This window comes from Chrysemys picta, unplaced genomic scaffold, assembly GCF_011386835.1.
Source record: "Chrysemys picta bellii isolate R12L10 unplaced genomic scaffold, ASM1138683v2 scaf3422, whole genome shotgun sequence".
In the NCBI taxonomy this organism is placed as follows: domain Eukaryota; kingdom Metazoa; phylum Chordata; order Testudines; family Emydidae; genus Chrysemys; species Chrysemys picta.
This window is the reverse complement of record NW_027056124.1, coordinates 192-6000: the sequence shown is the minus strand read 5'-3', so window position 1 is coordinate 6000 and position 5809 is coordinate 192. Positions and strand designations below refer to the sequence as shown.

The 5809-nt window shown below is 55.2% G+C and overlaps 1 long non-coding RNA gene across 1 annotated transcript; it reads left to right on the top strand.

Moving 5' to 3' along the window:
• The first annotated feature begins 977 nt into the window (after positions 1-977).
• On the top strand, positions 978-4850 carry LOC135980455 (uncharacterized). The gene is made up of 3 exons (XR_010597519.1): positions 978-1022; positions 4059-4172; positions 4511-4850. It is a non-coding gene; the product is annotated as an uncharacterized LOC135980455 (long non-coding RNA).
• Positions 4851-5809: the final 959 nt, after the last annotated feature.

Genomic DNA, 5809 nt, shown 5'->3' with positions numbered 1-5809 from the left:
GTGGGTGCTGGATGCAGGCTCTGGGCAGGGACAGGGGTTGGGTGCAGGAGGGGTGAGAGGGTACAGGGCCTGGGAGGGAGTTTGGGTTGGCGGGGAGGGAGTTTGGGGGCGGGAAGGGATGTGGGGGTAGGCGGTGGGGTGCAGGCTCTTGGAGCAGGTGGAGGATACAGCATTTACCTGGGGCAGCGGCTCCTAGGCGGCATAGGCCAGGGGGTCTCCGCACGCTGCTGCCCCCCTCACTCCCCCAGGGGCCGCAGCGCAGGGATGGGCCTTTTTTAATCGCCTGGGGGAGGCAGGTGGGACCGGGGGCCGCATGGCGGGGGGGGGGGAGTGTGCGGGGGCGGCAGGTGGGGGGGAGGGGAAGGAGGGTGCGGGGGTGGCAGGAGGGACTGGGGGACGCATGGGGGTGGCAGGCAGGGTCGCGGGAGAGACCCGGCCCCGAACATTTGTGGAGCCGGGCCCCAGGCCAGGAATATTCCTGGTGCCCAGGCACCACGAGCCCCTACAACTCGCCGCCTGTACCTCCTCATCCCGCCCCCCACCTGCCAGGTTCTTCCTCGCCACCCCCTCCCTGCCAGTCATCTCCCTGCCTCTCCGCTCCCCCCTCACCCCTCTGTGCTATGGGGAGGGGGCGGAGGAGAGACCCTGGGGAACAGCAGGAGGGGGCGAGTGGGGGGCGGAGTGTGGGCAGAGTCTCGGGCTGCAGAGGCGGGGCAGGGAGCTACTCCCCCCTTCCCCCCGCCCAGAGAAGATTCATCCCCCGCCCGCGCTTTCCCTGTCTGTAGAAATTCCCTCCAGTTCATCCCCTTTTCTCTCCTTGTCACGTGTCACCCAGCGTGGCAGAATCTCGGGGTCTGTCTGCAGGGAAAGAACCTGGGGAATCGTGATGGGAAGGTACCTAAAGCCTGTTCTCCCACCTCCACAACTGCCCTTCTCGCCCTGCCAGGCTGCAGAATGACGCCCACGCTTCGCTCCAGCCCTTGGCACAGGGCAGAGAAATGGCTGCAGCGGAGCCAGTTCAGGTAGGGGTTCTTGGGGGGTGGCTGGTGGGTTGCTGCAGGAGGGAGGGGGCAGCAATACACAGGGGGTGGGAAGGTTTGGGTCTGGTTTGGAGGTGGGAGCGGGGCAGGAAATTCCCAGGGTGGAGAAAGGGAGGAGGCCAGGGGCTGGCAAACCTGCTGGGACTTGTTTAATAAGTGCCCTGGATTCTAGGATCAGAGCCATGCGGTTCGGAGGGGAAATGCCCTAATTTGTGGGAGAGGAAACAACCCACCTAGGTGAGGTTAGGAAACACTGACCAGGCTCCCAGTGCTGGAGCCTGACCCGACTGACCAATGGCAGCTGCGAAATATGAAAGGGGCAGCGTAGGGGCCCTGCCCTTCCCTTCATATCCAGCTCCTCGCAATGAGGAGGGTGTTGGTATCTACCAGGGAATTGTCCCTGGACCCTGCCAGGGCTCCATCTCCTGTATCAGCCCCTGGCTAGTAGGTGTGTGATGGATCTGCTGGGAGAGACCAGGGGCTCTCTCTTCGTCCCCTCCACCTGGGGTGTTTCCTGGATGCTCTGGTACCAGATAGATTCATGGAGGGCAGGTTCATCGATGGCTATTAGCCAGGATGGGCAGGACGGTGTCCCTGGTCTCTGTTTGCTAGAAACTGGGAATAGGCGACAGGTGAATCACTTGATGATTCCCTGTTCTGTTCATTCCCTCTGAGGCGTCTGGCACTGGCCACTGTCGGCAGACAGGATACTGGGCTAGATGGACCTTTGGTCTGACTCAGGCTGGCTGTTCTTATGAGTGGGTTTGGGGGTTGGTCTCTGACTGCGAGCCCCTCAGAGCTTCCATTTGATTGGCTCCTTTCCCCCATGAATAGTGGAGTTGTGGCTGGGGCAGCAGGCACTGAGTGGGGGGCACCTGTTGTTTCAGGGGCCGGTGAGCTTCCAGTAGGTGGCTGTGTATTTCACCGCGGGGCAGGGGGCTCTGCTGGACCCCGCTCAGAGAGCCCTCTACAGAGACGTCATGCAGGAGAACTATGAGACGTGACCTCGCTGGGTAAGGGTTCCTGTCCCCTCGGTTCTTAGGAGGGGAAATGCAGAGTTAAGGCTTATGGCATCCCCACAATGCAACCTCTACTCTGCCCTGTTTCAGCAACACCCCAACAAGCCAGTGACACACACCCTAGCGCTCTGCCCTCCCCTGCTACAGGACGCTCTGGGAACAGCGCACAGGGGCAGCACAGCACGAAGTCTGACATCTTCTCTTTGCTAGGGCAAAACTTGGATTTAGGTCCAATGTGACAAACAGAAACTTGTGACCCCTGGCCGGCACTCACACACTGATCCCACTCCATACAAACCAGCTCGGACCTGCAAAGTGAGATCACCCCTTTCCCCTCGCCCCGAGGTTTCCTCCTGAGTCACAGACTTCGCTTAGCTCTCACTGAGCCCTGAGGATCACTAGCACATATGTCACCAGGATGCTGACAATCTCAGTGACAAGAACTCACCCCTGTGCACCTTCACGGACCCAGCCTCCAGCCCTTAGCACGGGCATGAGGCAGACTAGGCCCCCAAGTTTTACATGTAGCTCTCTTCATATCACAGTCACATCTCTGCCAAGCTGCTCCCAGTCATCCACAGCTGACACACATGCAGGAAAATGCTGGTATTCCGATCCGTGGAACACAACACAAACGGTGGCATGTTCTTCTCAGTGGTTCTTCATAGCTGTATGTCTACCCTAGAGCTTTTCCCAGCATAGCTGTGTTGGTCAGCGGTGTGATTTTTCATACCCCCATCACACAGAGCTAGGCTAGCAAAAAGTTTAAGTGCAGACTGGGCAAGAAAGTGGGTTTTTTAGTTCAGAGAACTTTAAACTATTAATCTTAACACAAACATTTTGGTATAAAAGGGCAAAGCTTCCAAGAGGAACTTCTGCCGAATGCAAGAAAAATGCACCACACACATAGTGTGAAAGCTATCGGAGCTCGGGCTCAGGCTTCAGTTCATGGGTGTCGTTCAGGTTCAGTGGCCGCAGCCCATCCCCTTGAGCAAACCTTTCCCTGGGCCAGCAGATTGCTGGCAACCCTCGCGCACTTCATAGGGACGTAGTCTGGCAGCACGTGTGCATTTCCAGGTCAGCGACTGCTCAGTTTGACTTGTGCTGCTCTGAGATTCCAGATTCCGCAGCTATTGGCTTTCAGAGCTGGTTTCCTGTAGAAGACGGGGTGTCCTGTATTAACAGATCAACGCCAAGTGACTGTGATCAGTCCAGGGACAATTAGAACCAGTTTCAGCCCCAGTTGTGTGCAAAAAACATTTCAAGACGAAGATGATTTTGTCAAAAGCTGCCTAGGGTGGTGGGGCTGAATCTCAGGAACATCTTTAACCAGTCACCTCATACTGGGACCAGTAACCCGTCCATGAATGACCATAGAAACCAGCACATTTCAAGGCCATCTGAATGCACCTGTGGAATTTAGGGTAGTTAGAATAGTTGGTTTTTATGCAGAAAATGATGCTTCTGTGGACTAGCTATTGCCTCTGCGGGAGGTGGATGACCTACCCTGACAGCAGAACCTTCCCATTGCTGAATATCTACACTGACCCACTACAGCACTCCAGTCATGGTGTCTCAAGTGTAGACACATCCTGAGATATGACATTCGGTGACACCCCCTGTCCCTCCTATTCCTCACTGCGCTGAATCCCACCAGCCCGTGCTCACCGGTCCCAGCTCTCCTACAACTCCCCCATTCTCTCGGGGTTTCTCTCTGGGATGAAGAAGCAGGTCCAGGGTAACTTCACCTCTGGCTGGGGCCTTAACTTCCTGGAACGTGGAGTTCCTGTCTCTGTGTTTTAGGAGCCCGTTTGCTGAGCAGTGTCTGGCTGTGTGTGTTCCCAGCAGAGATGGGGAGAGTTAAATCCCTCATACGCAGAGTCTCCTGCACCTGGGGAGCTGCCCCCAGCCTTTCCCTGCTGTAAAATGGGCTGGGGTTAAAGTAATAGAAACGTCCCATGAATTCCCTGATCTCCCTTGTTTTCTTTCTCCTGAGCAGGGTGTCCAGTTTCCAAACCTGATGTGAACTCCCAGCTGGAACGAGGGGAGGAGCCGTGGGTCCCGGATCTCCAGGGCTGTGAGGAAGGAGAGATCCCCAGAGGTGCCTGCGCAGGTGAGGGATCATTAAACCAACTCAAAGCTCTCAGTGCCCGAAGGAAACAGCTGGGAGTCCCTAAAAGCCTTGTGAGCTCTCGGGGTTCAGGAGTATCCCCAGGAGGCCGTGTATCCTCAGGGCAGCTGTCGCTCATGGCTTCCTGCGCATCCTGACACCTGGCAGAGCTCCCTCCCTGAGGGGATGTGGAGGCAGAATTGTTCCCCTCCTCTCTCCCCTGTGGGGAAGAGTTGTGGAGAATCCAGCTACTAGGTTTCTTTTCTGTCTCTCCAGCTCTAATTTTGGTTGTTTTCCCCTTTCCATCCCTGTGTCTGAGGTTTCTCTCTCTGTCCCAGCAGGTGCTGGGATGGTGAGTGAGGAGAAGAAGCAGAATCCTTAGCAGGAAGATTCTGAGCAAGTGGCACCACATGGGGGATTATCGCACGGCTCCAGAGGGAATGTGTCCCGACATCGTGTGCAGGGCAAAGCCTGTGGGAGTCAGCACAGGCCAGAGAGGGAGCAGAGAAACCAGCCAGTGGAGAAAGTGGGTAACTCCATTAATTGTCAGGGAACTCACCAGGACCTCCTGGAAACCACAGCCCAGGCGAGAATACCCACAGGAGAGAGAAAAGACACATGCACTGAGTGTGGAAAACATTTCACTAACCACTCAGGCCTTTTAAAACATCAGAGAATCCACACAGGGGAGAAACCCTACGAATGCTGTGAGTGCGGGAAAAGCTTCACTCAGAGCTCAGCCCTTAATAAACATCAGAGGATCCACACAGGAGGGAAACCCTACGAATGCAGTGAGTGCGGGAAAAGGTTCACTGTCAGCTCAGACCTTACTGGACATCAGAATATCCACAAGGGAAAGATACCTCATCAGTGCTCTGAGTGTGGAAAAATGTTCACACAGAGTCCAGCTCTTATTACACATCAAAGGATCCACACTGGAGTGAGACCCTATGAGTGCCATGAATGCGGGGAAAAATTCATTGTCAAGAAAGCCCTCAATACACATCAGAGGATCCACACGGGAGAGCGCCCCTATGAGTGCTCACCTACTGACCGCTACACTTACCTACATGCCTCCAGCTTCCATCCAAGACACATCACACAATCCATTGTCTACAGCCAAGCCCTAAGATACAACCGAATTTGCTCCAACCCCTCAGACAGAGACAAACATCTACAAGATCTTTATCAAGCATTCGTAAAACTACAATACCCACCTGGGGAAGTGAGGAAACAGATTGACAGAGCAAGACGGGTACCCAGAAATCACCTACTACAGGACAGGCCCAACAAGGACAATAACAGAACACCACTGGCCATCACATACAGTCCCCAGCTAAAACCTCTCCAGCGCATTATCCACGATCTACAACCTATCCTGGAAAATGATCCCTCACTCTCACAGACCTTGGGAGGCAGGCCAGTCCTCACTTACAGACAACCCCCCAACCTTAAGCAAATACTCACCAGCAACTACACACCACACCACAGAAACACCAACCCAGGAACCTATCCCTGTAGCAAACCTCGTTGCCTACTCTGTCCCCATATCTACTCTGGCAACAGCATCAGAGGACCCAACCACATCAGCCACACCATCAAGGGCTCATTCACCTGCACATCCATTAATGTTATATATG